The sequence below is a fragment of the Leuciscus leuciscus genome (genome assembly GCF_965113295.1).
Source record: "Leuciscus leuciscus genome assembly, chromosome: 15".
In the NCBI taxonomy this organism is placed as follows: Eukaryota; Metazoa; Chordata; class Actinopteri; order Cypriniformes; family Leuciscidae; genus Leuciscus; species Leuciscus leuciscus.
This window is the reverse complement of record NC_138739.1, coordinates 30879743-30894965: the sequence shown is the minus strand read 5'-3', so window position 1 is coordinate 30894965 and position 15223 is coordinate 30879743.

The window sequence follows — 15223 nt, the reverse complement described above, 5'->3', positions numbered from 1 at the left end:
TTGGACCCGGAAAGAGTATTATCGGAGAGTGGTTACGTCACGACTTAACAACCGAATTTGGGTAAATCATTTATAATTAACACAACACAACATTCTGTAAAAACATAAGAATTGTCCATTTTGATTTCATGGTGACTTTAACAAGACGCAATGCGTTAACTTAATGTTTAAAGTCTTTCCAAAATTTACAATAAAAATCATGCCAAAAAAAATAGGCCTGTTGTTTTCATTACTTCCATTTACAGATGACAGTAATCTGACAATGAACTGGCTGTTTTATGCATACTATGCACACATAAGCACATACCATACTGTTGTCCATGTACTTCATGTATCATGGGTTTTTTTTTCCCCCAGAGGAAGCATGGGGAAATACATGGTCATCTGTGGTGAACCTTAACAAAGTTAAAAAAGGCTACCCTCTGAGCAGGACCTATAAACATTTGAAAAGCATCTCTTGGTATATTTAGATCTTGTTGCCCGGCCAAGGAAGCATCTCTAGAAATTTTTGGGGTTTTTCACAAGCTAACTATTGGAAACAAATGCTAGGTTGAGGTTTCAAAAGAAATCTGATCCAGAGAGTGTCTTTACAGGTGGTTTTTACCCACAGCTGCTTTGAATTCTGAAGCCTTTCCAACCAAAATGTCACATCCCATCCTGTTGCCTCCCTCCATCAAGCTGCGAATGAGGGAAAAAAAAAGTAAATAGACTTGCTTGAGTAAGCATGAAAAGAGAGAATGTTTGCCATTATTTTCTTTTGGACTCCAATCTGGAGTGTAAAGTAATTAAAATCATTCGGAATCTAAAAAAAATTATAATTCGGAAGAGATACAGGGTTCATCCTATAAGCTGTACGTAAATAGTAATGGTGCATCATTGATGTGTTTTTTTTTTTTTTTTTTTTTTTTATGCAAATTACGTCTCCAATACATTTAACTGATCATACATGTTTGGTTATTTGGATTTTATCTGTTTCATTCAGGCTTATATTACTTTTTTAAATCACTTCAGTCTCGCAGTTTTATCAGACTGTGTTTATGCTCTAGTTGGAAAACACAAGAAAATTTGAAAGTAATTAATCAATTACTGTTAATTTTGTTTTAGTTCTAGTTTTTGTCTTGATTAAGATATTCTCTAAATGTAATTCAACCTGGGTTAAAAACATTGTTTGTATCTGTCTACCTTCTTAATCAAGGACCTGAAATATTTTTTTTCCTCATTGTTTTGTTTGCATTCTTTAAGCGATTTTAAATAATTTGCATTTATGTTGATTTTGAATTAAGGACAATCTTGTCTGGATAGGTTCTTCAAACTTCATGATAAATGAGCTTGGTGTAACAAATAAGATGTTATGCAGAATGATTATGAAAAACGTATTGTGCTGCCATGTCATAAACATGTCAGATGTGATAATGTGATATTCTCTTTCAAGTGTTATTACCCTAACTGCTATGACATGAGTTCTGCTCCTTTTGAAAGGTTTGGGGGGGGTTTTTCTCACAGATTAGTACAGAAAAACTCATTTAAGCCAGCGCATTTGCTCGTTGCCTCATATCCTGTGGAATGGCAGAGCGCTCCTGGATGCCAACCACTACGACCGAATCCTTTAGACTGCGTTCGCCTACACATTAGAGCCCTTTGGACTCGGGCTCCCACCGTTTTCCAGTGCTGTAATGTTGTGCAGGTCCCTAGTAAATCAAAAACGCTACCAGATGCAGGCGTCCTCTGAGCTTTTGCCTCCCCAACCTCACTGAATGAAATGCTCTGTTTTGGAGCCTTGATTTACGCGGCGAGCGTGCGACCACAGGCATTCCTGCATAAACCTGTGGCCTCGCTGCACACTGAAGCAAAAGCCCGCGTCTGCCTGTACGTTCCCACGCTTTCCTCTGTACTGCATGCCAGCGGAGGCTGTACCGCTGGTCTCCGGTCATTACGAGAAGAAAGACACACAGGGAAGACTGAAATTGTCAGCAGAGTCGCTGCCGAGATGCTTTTCATTTTCTGATGACCGTGTGTGTCCTTCGTTTAGAAGAAAACCGCTTTGAAATCGCATCTACATCGCATTCAACGTGGTTTAGAGTTGACGTCAGTGCAGCTGGAGATAGCTGAAGTTTGTACAACAACGTTTTCCAGAACAAAATTACTTTGTGTGTATGCTATCACAAGCAACAGCAATAGACAATATATATTTAGAGGTGAAACATCTGTTTTGGACAAATTCCTTTGCCCGGAGAGAATAGAGCGAGCTGTTGTCGGCTCTATTTGTTGACAGCTTTTAACGCAAGAGAAGACTTCCTGTGTTTTAAAAAGTGGTTTGCTCTGACAGCAACGAAGCAACAAAGTGGCATGACCTGCCGCATCTGTGAAAACACCTAATTTCTCTCTTCTAAATGACAAGTATTGCATATCTATCATGAAGGTGGGGGGCATAGCCCCACCTCCATGTGGCAGGGCCAAAAAAAGTGTGAGGATGCCGGCCTGGAGTTCTCTCGGCGATAAACAAGTAGACAGCATTCATTTTGAGGGAAAACGGCAAGGGAAACGGTTGCGTGAGGATGGAGCTGCCTTTTCCTGACAAACTGCTCGGTGTGTTCTTTTTCCTACTCTCGCTGAGTTTTTTTTTTTTTTTTTTTTAAACAACACCTGTCACGCTGTTACTGTAAAGTCCAATTAACACAGTCGTCCTAGCCGCCCTCCTTCCCTCCCCTGCTTCTTCTCTACCTGTTCTTGTCAGCCAGAGCTCAGGCTTTGTCTTAAGACCAGCCCACCTGGAATAAGGATAACAATAATGTGTTGCATCTTCAGTGCAGGTGGTGATTAGTGAAGGATATTTGTCGGGTAAAATGTCATTGAAAATCTGTCGACAGACAATTGGTTTGCATCAATTGTTTGTTGCGGTTGTAGTTGCTTGTAGGATCACTTTATTTGCTGAAATGATGTTCTGGTGGCCTTCTGTTACGACCAATATGAGTGTCCAATATTTTATAAACATATTGATTAAAACATATGAACCATGTTGATTTCAAATGGTTATAAAACATTTATACTATTATCAAGAATATATGAAATTACTATGTAAATTATAGTGTATAGTGATCAGTTCCTGTTTTATTTGGTTATTTCTTTTTGTTTTATATTTATGTTAATGTAGATAATTGTTTTATCCTGCATGTTGGATGCAACACATGAGTTTGATTTGACAAACAATATACTATAAACTACTCCAGAATTTTGTTTTTTAATTAGGAGCAATATGATGTAAGGGCAGTTTAATCACCCCGGTATTTTTGGATTTTATTGTAATGTAAATGTAATATAATTGTAAATGTATTTTTATAATTTTTTTAGTTTTCTAAGGAAGAATAGGACTGAGACCTGTAGTGTATAAAGATAAACATCAAATCTTTTTTGTGTTCTGTGAAATTCTCAAGGTCCTTTCTGTAACCTGTATGAGGTACGGCAAGTTAATAACATTAGATATCAACTTAAAATTGTATCACTCTTTATGACATTTTGAGGTGTTGAGTGTGAAATGCATGTAATATGCATTTATGCAAATACATGAACATGGAAATTATTCCTTGAATTCATTTAAAGGCCAACATTTGCATACAGAGTCATAATTAACTATTTACAACTTCGGTCCCAACGAGCATACTGAATGTGAATATTTCTCGCAATGGTCCACCAAGCCCCCTTCCAATTAAGTATGCTGCATGAAATCTCTTCCACTGCAACAGAGCCTCGGACTCTCCGTGTTTGTTTGAAATGATCCAGAGAGTGCAAAGTTTGGAGGCGAGGCACCAGAATTGACTCTCAGCACCTAACCTTTCTGACAATTTCCCCTGTGTGTATGCGAGAACGGGAAAAAGTTGCCCTGATTAGCTTACAGTTTGCTCAAAAATCAGCATAATAAAGCATTTGAATAGGATGAAGAGATCTAACATCCTCTGCTTGTTTACGATTGCTCGGCGGAGATGCCACGTCGCCTCCTCTCTGACCCTGAGGCACGGAGTCACTTAATGCACTGCGTTTCCATTCTGCGCTCCCGTTTCGGCGGCAACCAGCAGCGAGGGAGATCCCGATGGAGGCCGGATAGAGCGTAGCCCCTCCAGGCAGTCCTGGGGTGCAGTTACCCCCGGTATGCGTCTCTGCATGGTAATGAAGTTGAGATGCACCACCATGAAGTAGACGGAGGAGCAAGGCTACTCACCAAGGACTGACCCGTGGTTCAGAGGAGAGGAGACTGGCGCAGTGGGAGAGCCCCTTCGCACAATGATCAGAGGAACTGTGCCTTCGATGCGACGCTGAAGGCAGCGCTGAAAAAAAAAAACCCCAACTGATTAGATGTTGCTGTCGCCCATGCAGCTAGCTGGAAAGCCTTCTTCGTATTCTGGGGCTTGTTTGTTTCTTGCCCCCTCTAAGCCTTTTGTCATCCTCAGACAGCGACGGATGCAAGTTCTCTGTGGTGTGGGGCTTTGCTCGTAATTAGCTGAAAGTTCTCAGACTTGACAGGAAGAAAGTGTGGCAGAAGCTCAGAATGTGCGCTTGTTTATTGTTTCTTTTCTTTTTTATTCGCCCCAAAATCTTTCTCTGAATAAATCAAAAACTCTTTTGCTCCCAGACTTTAAGACTGATTTTGAACTCTTTATTTCATCAGGAGCGTAGAGTTTTATAGTAAGTTACAGTATCAAAAAGTGTGTAAACTGAACAGTCCTTTTCGGTCCAGAAAACACAAACTTTCCTCACAAGAAGTTAACTCCAAACGTTTTGATTGTGACAGTATTTCCTGCACTACGCTGGATCGCATTTCGCACGGTTTACACGCAGAACAAGGTTGATAGTATTGCATAGGGCAATAATTTATAGATTCTGAAGAGCCTACATCTCTTTTTTTTTATCTGCTTCTTCGGTTATACAAAGGTCCTGAGCTGTCAGATGTGTTCATCTTATCTCAAGCTTGTTCTGAATTAACGAGAAAAATAAACTGACCTTTTTTTATCATTTCTCTTTGGATACTTACAACTGATGCAAAATGCTGGTCTTCATGAGTCTATGCTAAAGCCCCAGTGAGGGATAAACTTCTCTTCCCTGAATCCAGATTTTGACAGCAAAAGGGCTTCTATATTTATAGTCAAGTAAGTTTGAACTCTTCTAAGGCCATCCTAAGCAGCTTTGTCAAAATAACAACATTCATCCAGTCTTGTACCAAATAACACAAGGGAATGTCAACCTGCACTACTTATACAAGAATTCAGACACTTCCAAAACTGAGGGCGCTTATGCTTCTTAAATAGGCACTGGTGTTAAACTTCCTAACACTTTTGGTGTTACAAAATGGACTACCCAGGGTCTAGAAGGTGCTCCAGGCATGTACATCAAGAGAAGGGGTATACCTCACAGTGAATGTGTGATATTATGGCCAGGCTCGGCCACCAATAGAGGCCAGTCCGTACCCTGACAGTGCAACCTCCTGGCACAAAGGATGGTCCTGCCGAAGCTTTCCGGCCCCATTAGCACCCGAGCGTCAAGGCAAAGCTCCAGAACCTCATTCATTATTCATCGGTGCGCAGGCAGAGGCCCTGATAAATTCTCACTTTAAGTGACAATGAGTGACAGAGCCTGGGGTTTTTTATGGCCATCCCCTCCCTGCCGCCAGTGGCGCGCTGGCCAAAGGTCCAGCCTGATCCTCCACTAATGACCGGCATGATGTATGTGCAGCGAAGCGGAGGCTGACACCGGTGCTCTACCGTCCCGCTCCCCCAGTCCCACACCGGGGGTAAGCTCCATCCCATCCCGGGAGCTCAGTAGGCCACGGAAACTCCTCATTAGCTGGGACACAGAGTTAACCTGGAGGGAAGGTGGTAAAGGTAAGAGAATGGAGAGTGAATGGGGAGGGGTCTTGGTCATGGTGGTGGGACAGTCATCTTATTTATACACTACCTTGGCCTGGGATTGCAATGCAACACCCTCACATGGACCACCTATCCTTACTTTTGCTGAATATTAAGCCCTTGATAAGCCCCACCAAATGTTTAAAATACCATTTATTGTTCAGAAATGCATGACCTTGTGCAAGCAGACAATAATTAACATCTCAATGTGAATATTTAGATAGAACTGTCATTGTTTTTCTGTGGATTTCTGTAGATATTTTCTGGGTATCTGTAACAATACGGTGAGTATTGACTTGCTCAGGGTTTGGTATTGAAACTTCAAAGGCATTTCAACATTTTATTCTATTTTAACTTTCAGCTGGTGATGGGAGGGGTCCTTAGCCTCTGTTTGTATCTGTACGTCTCCAGTGATATCGATTGAATTGGATTTTAACCCCTCTTCTTTGCGCTGCACTGAAGACAAATGCTTTCAGTGGAACAAAGGCTGCATACTGTGTGTGGCTAGCTTTTGAGAGCCAAGTCTCTGGGGTGCAGCCAATGTATCTTTCCAAAAAAAGGTATTTCTCTGGGGAATGCTTTGCCATTCCAAGTTCCTGATGTAGGCCTTGCTCCTCATTATTTTCCTTATTGTAATGATGTTGTTAAATAAGTGTTTTAATACGTGAACTTATTTCCTAGTGTATCAAATTGTGATATAATAATTGGGAAATACACAAGGCCAGACAATAAACACTGCATACAGTGATTTTTCTTGTTCTTATTTTGAGATTTGAAAGCTAAATTCAATGTAATGCAGTTTACATTTTCAGAGTAAAAACATAAGAATTTAGAATGCTTCACATGCTAATCAAGGTGATACCATAAGCTGATGTTTATTAGCTTTAGCCATGATAAAGAACAAACACATTCGTTTACACTACTCATTAGCAATACCTCATTAGATCGGTGTCTCTGTTTCATCGCTGATAGGTCATCCACCAGGAGCTTTTTATTACCAATTCCTTCGGGCTGCCAAGGAATGGTCCCCCAGTACCTCACTTATTTTGTTGCCACTAAAGTCTTATTCTACCGATTAGTATGCAAAAAAAAAAAAAAAAAAAAATGATAACAAGCATGCATGATTAAATTTGATGGACTTGGAAATGTTACCACCAAGTGTTTTTGAAGTATTTTCATCTGTGGCCCTTTTTACAGCTGGTATTGATGCATTTTGTTTGATCGGATCACAAGTAGACGAGGGAGACACATACCCCGTTTACACCTGGTGTTTTAATCCATCTCTTTTAACCACTTCTGTCCTGATTTCTTCAAGAGGACGGTCTATGAATGGGTAAATGTATGGACTTTTTTCCCATCTTTGATCTAATGAACAAAATTTACATATGAATGTGACCGGAAATGACGGAGAACATGCGGAGAGCAGGAACTTTTGTTTCTGCTCTGAAAGCTGCAAGAATGCTGCGAGTGCATGTTAGAAAACCAAACTTGGGTCTCAAAGTTTAAATCTCATCTGGCTAGCGCGCTTCCAATAATGTTTAGGCATTAGGTCAGTAGGTGGAGAGTAGACTGTCTTTTGTGGCTGTTCGACCACATGAGCGTTTACACTACAAAAGCAATCCGGTCGAATACGTTTTCGACTACCTGTGGAAGTGGTCGAAAGTGGACAAGCTCAAAGCATTTTTAGACCCCGGTTACTCCTGTATTTAGCTTTGTGCACTTGTGATCCGATCAACGAGTACACTTCTTAATACCAGGTGTAAACGGCTGTAGTATTGCAGATCTTTTGTGTAAAAGTAAATACATTAATTATTAGCAGTAATACGCTATGATTGAATTCTGGATTCTGAATGGTTGTTGAAAATTTCAAGGTTCATGAATTGTAGCAATATTAATATCTGACACATGGAATTTCTATTGATAAATAGAAAGTGTGTGAATTACTTGCAATAGCTAAGAAAGAGTAATGTGTGTATGTTGTACTGTATGCTTGCTTTTAACAGACAGATTCCACCTTTACTAGAGAGAGAAATGGGGAAGAACTGAATGAGTAGAGCTGTCTTGTCAGAAGATATAGAAGATGAATACCTCTGGAGAGCTCGCTAGCCTACCTGCTGTTTGCTGTTTGGTCAGGAATATGATAGTGCAGCCCAGGAGAGCGCAATAGTATGTATATATTTAAAAATAGATGTATACATCAAAGTGCATTCAAGATGTTTGGAATCCCTTGTGGTGTATTCTTTTGCCTCTCATTCTTTCTTTCACATTCAATTGCTCTTTCTCCATTTATTTGGTCCTAGAAGATCTAGAAGTTCATGTTTGAATGCTTTGTTGGATTGCGCATCTTGATTAGCGCCACACATGAAAAAGGTTTGTCGTTGTGCAGGGAATGATGGAGCTGACATGAATGTATCCTTTGATCTGGAATTTTAATGACTGCCTCGAGTTTTTGTTGAATGGTTTATCAAGGTATGCCGACAATGAGGTACTCTTGGTTTCCATGTCCAACTGATCAGGTATGTTCGTCCTATTCATCTGTGGTGCCTGTTGCTTGTCTCAATGCACTACAGCTGTGTTAATGCTGGACCGAGGAACTCTCCAGCTGATTGGACATTTCTTGGCCCTCGAAACTGTGCCTTGGCTACCTCCTTTGAAAATTCGACTCATTTTGGAGATACACAAGCCTCGACAGTCTGCTGATTAGATTCCAATTGCCTTGGGAACCAATATTTACGCAATGTGAGTGTGTTGAGCATTACTGTAATCATGATTTAGCTTTTTTTGTAATGAATTTGGTTACAGGTATATGCTACAAATGCTGCTGATAAAGCTTAGGTTATTGCAACATGTCTTTTAGGAAGCTCTTTTGTTTATATAAGATCTATTTTCTCTATTTGATCATTAAATATAACTTTTGAGGCAAATATGAATAGCATCTATGCAATACACAATATTAGAGGTTAGAGTGTTTTCGCCATCTTGTCATCAGTCAACATGTTTTCCATCTGTTTGCATTTAACACCTGCTTATTTGTGTATATGAAGTGTAATTTACCCATGTTAAAATGTGCAAGCATGTCTAGATACATAATGACACTTTGACAGGTCTGTAGTTTTTTCTTTTCTTTTTTTCTTGTCCGTTTCATAGCATGTAGCCATTCAGAGGACAGAGGAAGGTGTTTTAATGGCTCTTTATCATCATATCCACCCTGATGAGAAACGGTGAAAGTTCATATATGTAATGTCACATTTATACCGCTCTGGCTGTGTGTGCAGGTGGAACAAGATAAAGACAAACACATCACACACAGCCCTCTGCCCTCTGGTGCATCATGGGAGAGGAGAGGGGCTTCAGGGTGCACCTCCGTCGCTTTAGGCTGTCCTTGTTAGGAAGCTGTCAATCAAAAAGAAGACCTGGCGAACTTGCCTCAGCATGTTGTAACCTTCTGGAAGAGAGAGAGATTGAGGAACGTACATAATATATATTTCCTGAGGAAGCCGATTTAAGCACAGTCCTACTTAATAAGCACAGGCCTCAAGACGGGAAAACCTGGCTGATGACCCTTTAAAGGGCGAATGACGGGGTTCATGCCGACACGTAAAAAGCACAGGTCACCCTTTTCTCCTTAGTGGCAAACAGGCAAAATTAGTCAAGGTAAGTGAATAGACACAGTCGTGGATGCACACTGCCATCCAGTGGTGGAGGATGGAGCTTCATTAAATCATTTAGGCCTTTATATATCTGGTATCAAGATTTTAAGTGAAGGGTCTAATATTTTGTTTGTTTGTTTGAAGACATTTTGTGCATGTAAATGTATGAACTTGCAATTTTCGATTGGGACTAAGCATTTCTTTTAAAGATGCATGCAAGTCAGTGGTTGGTTTATTGACAAGTTATGTTGCATGAGACATATCAGGGCAAATTAAGGTCTACATTAATCCAAAGTAGTCACCTGCATTTTTTAATGCATCATAGGCCTATATATTATTAATATTTCATAAAATTCTCCTAGAGGCATCAAATGGACTTTTTTTTCCTGATAGGATATGAGATGGTTTGTTTGTAACGAGATTTTTGTTTATTTTTTAGATTTTTTTCTTCTATCAAAAAGTAAATGATTACTGTGAGGTAGTGTTATCCATCAGCTGGTGCTGGCGCTGGCGCTGTCACGTGCAATCACGGATTGCCGAATTAAATGGACGTTAAAAATAGGTGTTGAACAGCTGTATTATGGGATTTACCTACATGCTTGGATTGAAAAATATAAAAAACACTCTGAAAATGTCATCAGTATAGTTAGAAACAGATGTCCACATGCAGGAACTTTTGTTCTTATCATACATTTTATTGAGTGAGGAAGTGAAACAACTCCTGTCCTTACGTCACCGCCCGTGTTCTTGTAAATGAACGAAACTTGAGCTCCTTTGTAAAAAAAAAAAACCCGGCATGCAAATGGGTGTCCAGACATTTTTAACAGATAATGTGGTAGGCCTATAAAACTAAAGAAATGTCACACATATATCTCACACTCTCACATCTATTTCCTCATTTCTATGTACTTCTTAAATTCTTTTTGACTGTTAATAACACATTATCTACCACAACAGGAAAAAGCTATTTATTTTCATATGATATTTACAGTAATAATAATTATAATAATAATAATTTGTTACATTTATATAGCGCTCAAAGCGCTTCACATAAGGGGAGAATCTCCTCAACCAGTAATGTGATGCTTTCGGTTAATCTGGATTGTGTTTTGAAGATGGAGATGTTTTGTTGCTTTTAATATGAAAGGAAATATGAAATGTTCTGGATGTGATACAGCGATGGTCCAAATAGTGAAATATATACTTGATAATATGGTAAAGATAAAATGTGTATAAAACGGGTATTAGCAGTGTTTGCTAAGACTCACATTACTATTACTTTTGCTCATACTTTGGGCAAAAGTATGTTGTTTTTATAATTGTTTGAAAAACTACTATATGCATAAAAACAAAAGTGCGACATTAAATTCACCTCGACAGTTCGACAAATGCTAATTTAGGAAGCTAAAGTTCAGCTACTTGTTAAATGTTTCATTGACCAGTGTTGGAGTAACGCAAGCTATGTAATCAGATTACTTTTGTCAAGTAACTAGTAAAGTAACATTACTTTATTAGTTATTTTTTCAAATAAGTAACTCAGGTTACTCAAAATGAATAAAAATGGTTAAATGCTAACTCTGTATATTATGCAAACTTTTAATAATTAAATCTTAAAGCAAATATACTTTGTTTAATCTCACTTTATTAACCAATGTCTTTGCTGCTGACCTTTGATGAATTAACCATACCAATAAAGCAAAAATGACTTTAGATAAACATTTCATTTCACAAACGTTTCATTTTTTAACTTTCTTCTCCTGTGTCCTATTATCCTGCAATTCAGAATGGCAGCTGAAGGTTTGTGTGAGCTGCGCCCTCTACTGTACAGGTATGAATTTGAAGTGGCTGTGTTATGGCAATGTATAATAAAGTATATTAATACAGTAGATTAATGTCTTTATGCAACAGTCATTTTGCTCCATTTCTCCATTAGTTTTCATATGATACAATATTTTATATTTAATTAAAAAAAAATATATATATATATTCCATGACTGCCATATTTCTTCTTTTGACAGAAGTAATCTGTATCGTTATTTACTGTTATGTCTTTATGGCGCTCAGGTTTTGTGGGCGTCCCAGCATGCGTTTCACCCCTCGTCATGACCTCCATTCTCCACCTGACCTCATAAGGATGCCAGCTGCATTGCCAAGAATCTCCAGATGTCTTTGGTAGGTAAGAAATGAAGTACAAAATAAAAGCCCCCACCCCACCCAAAAAAAATATATATCTGACAACATAAAGATGTTCACATAAGAGGGTCATTGTCTGTGGGATCAAATAGCTGTTTTAAATAATAACTGAACACTTTCACTTTCTACAGTGGAAATCCAGAGATTTCACCATGGAGAAGCAGAGCAAAGAGGAAGAGTGCATGGTTTGGGTAATTTTGTGGTGTGTTTCTCAGGCCTGCCCCTCATGCTCGTACTGCAGCTGCGGCACACTCAGGTCACGCCTCTTTATTTTCACATACTTAAATGCTCCGTAGTTTAAAAATAGCAGATGTCATCAGCTGCCGACACGTCAGTGATGTGTGATTCTTTAAATAAGAATAACCAAGCTGGCATAGATCATCAGCTGAACATACAATGGGGAAATAGATATATATCATATATTACAATAGTGCTTTTTAATATAATTACATTTATATTTTCATATTCATATGAATTCATTTCATATATCTACAGCACACACTAAGGCCCGGTTTCACAGACAGGGCTTAGACTAAGCCAGGATTAGGCCTTAGTTCAATTAGGACATTTAATTAGCTTTCATAAACATGCCTTAGAAAGAAAAAAAAAACATTACTGGTGTGAATCTTGAGACAAAACAATGGCACTGACATATTTGAAGATATTTCAGTACAAGTTGCTTTCAGTTAAAACAGCTCAAGCATACATTGTAGTCTGGGACTAGCTTAAGCATTGTCTGTGAAACCAGAATTGGGAGTCTGCCATCGTATGCACACAACGCCATGCCCCTGAGATGTTTATGCAAGCAGGCGGTACACCATTGTGTGGACCAGTGCCAGACAGCCATGAAACATGATAAATATGGTTGCAAGTGCAACAAAGATTTCTTTCAGGTCAGAGGGCTGGTTCTGTCCTGAAGCAGTCCCTCCAAAGGTCGAAAGGTCTGAGAAAAACAGGGAATGGCAACCAGCAGAATTAATTGGTACATGTGTAATTATTTATCTGTCCACACAACAGCTTTTAGCCCAGGTTAGACCAATTTTGATTAAAATGACACTTAGCTTAGCGTGTGCTAAAAGTAGCCTAGAATTGCAGTGTTCTTCTCATGCATTTTACATTCATTATGTTTACTGTGGCGAGCAGGACGAGACTGAGGGCCGTGGGAGAACGATGAGAGGCCGGTGGTGTGATTACTGAGACGCACCGGTCTCGTATCTCTCACGGAGGAGTGGGAATTTTCTTAGCAATGTTATAACGCACATCAACCGATCACTTGTTTAACGTTCATGTAAACACTACATTCAGATTCACCAATCGGAATGAATTCAGTTAGATTGAAACAAAAGGTGTACATGTAAACAATGAATGGCGACCGCAGAAAGCAAAAGCCGAATCCCGGACATTTTGGACGATCTCGACGGCAGGACATGTCCGGGGAAAAGAGTATGGTAACCCCTTACTACTCAGCTTTCTCCACAGAACAAGAGCCTGCTAGCTTAGCTTCCAAAAAAAAAGATGGCTGACACTATGTGTACATTCTGTGAGTGAGATCCCAAAAAATACAGAAATCTCTCGTCTCAGGGGGATATGAGGGTGGAAAGCACGGTAATTAGAAAATACTACAGGTTTTCTACTAATACAAAGCTTAATGCTAAATCCTGAAGTATCCCTTTAAGATTATTTCTGTCAGCAAGGTGCTCACACTGAAAGCTAAACAATCTAAAGAATAAAATATAGTTTGTTGTACAAAAAAAGTTTCACTAAAATGTCTGCTAATGCTATATCAGTATTTCTGTTGCAACCCGAGGTTATAAAGATTTGAACTAAACTTTGTTGTGTAACTAATCCCACATTGTTTGAGCAACAGACATGAATGATACCTCAAATCACACCGCTTGAGTAGATATGCCAATACTTATCTTAGCGATCAGATTAGCAAATGATAAAATAGCTGAAAAATCCATAGACAGTAAAAGAAATGGACACAGCGGATTGAAATTGGATTCAACGGAGAAAAGTGAAGTCAATTAGAAGCACTCACTTCCTGATGGTCGAGCGTACTGCGCAGACTCAAACTGAGCTTGACGACGTAGATGTGACATGATCAACCTGTCTGTCTTCTAGTAGCTGTGCCAAGAGAAATCTGAATCATTCCCTTCCGAAACTTGCAGAGACGGAGAGCGTGAGTAGGAGGTGTCCATGAGCTAGGAGGAGGAGCAACTTTTGCTAAGTATTCTGATTAATTATTTTGTCATTTTGCCTCCACGTCCCCCCGATTGCCCGCGAGCTTCTCCTCCTGTCTATACGGTAATCTCTCTACTGTGCGACAGAGAGTCGCGTGGTTATGACGCAATCGTTAGCCTATTTTTTACAAAAACGGCTTCTACGGGGCCATAATGTAAGACACAAGGTAATGGAGCCGTTTATACATTTTTGTGTTTCTTTAGAAATAAATAATGGACAAATGGAGTCTTTAAACGCCTCAGATGTAAAGTTATTCGCTGTCAAAGTATGGCAAAATGAATGGGAGTCAATGGAATGCTAACAGCAGGTGATGGTCTGCTAATCAATGGCGGCCCCCAGGGAAGCTTCAGTTTCCGGCTGAAAGATTACCCCCTTGGAAAAATCCCATAGATTTGTACTTATTCATTTAAAATCCCACAAAATGACTTTATGTCTGATATGTTATTCTAATTCGTCCTTTAGTTTGTTAATTTGACTGTGAAATGAAACATTACCTGTTCTTTATTTATTTAGATCGCTTGCGTTTGGCAAACTAACAGCACGTTGTACTAGCTTAGCATACTGCTAGCCTGCTAGTTTAACTTAAGCCCCACCCAAATAGCCTATTTTTTATTAATAAATTAATTCTTGTAATGATTTTCAGTGTTATGTTTTTATCCATATTAATACATATTTTATACATATTTTCTTCAGAAATGTAAAAATACATTTGTTTTATTGTTAAACACAATCACAACCAGAGTCAACAACATTGACCTTCCAGGTGCTAGAATATGTTGCTGTAATGTGTCACTATTACATTGTTTTTAGCAAGTACAAGTCGATAGGTAAAGTTTTCTTGCTTCACACCACAGTACAGAATTACTCATCGGCTATAACAGTTTTCATAAATGAGGGTGTAGTTTACGTGTCTGATTCTGTTTTTGCTTGTGCAAAATTGCAAACATGCTTTTGAGAGAGAGAAAATACAGACTTCCGGAAGTGGTTGATCACCCTTTGAGGCAGCCAACTACCCACCGCCTACTATTTGATTGTAGACCATGTCTGTTTGAGGTTTTATTCCTTGTTTTACACTTTCATAACATATATTTTCTTCCATTTGGCCATATGCAATGTGTGTTTTAGTTTTTAAAAAGCTCTTTTCAAGTGATGAAACCGTTTAAAAAAACTCTACCTCATCAAAGCCGATATATTTAGCCCATGAACGTTCACACTATACTTGGTATCAGTGTCACAGGTTTT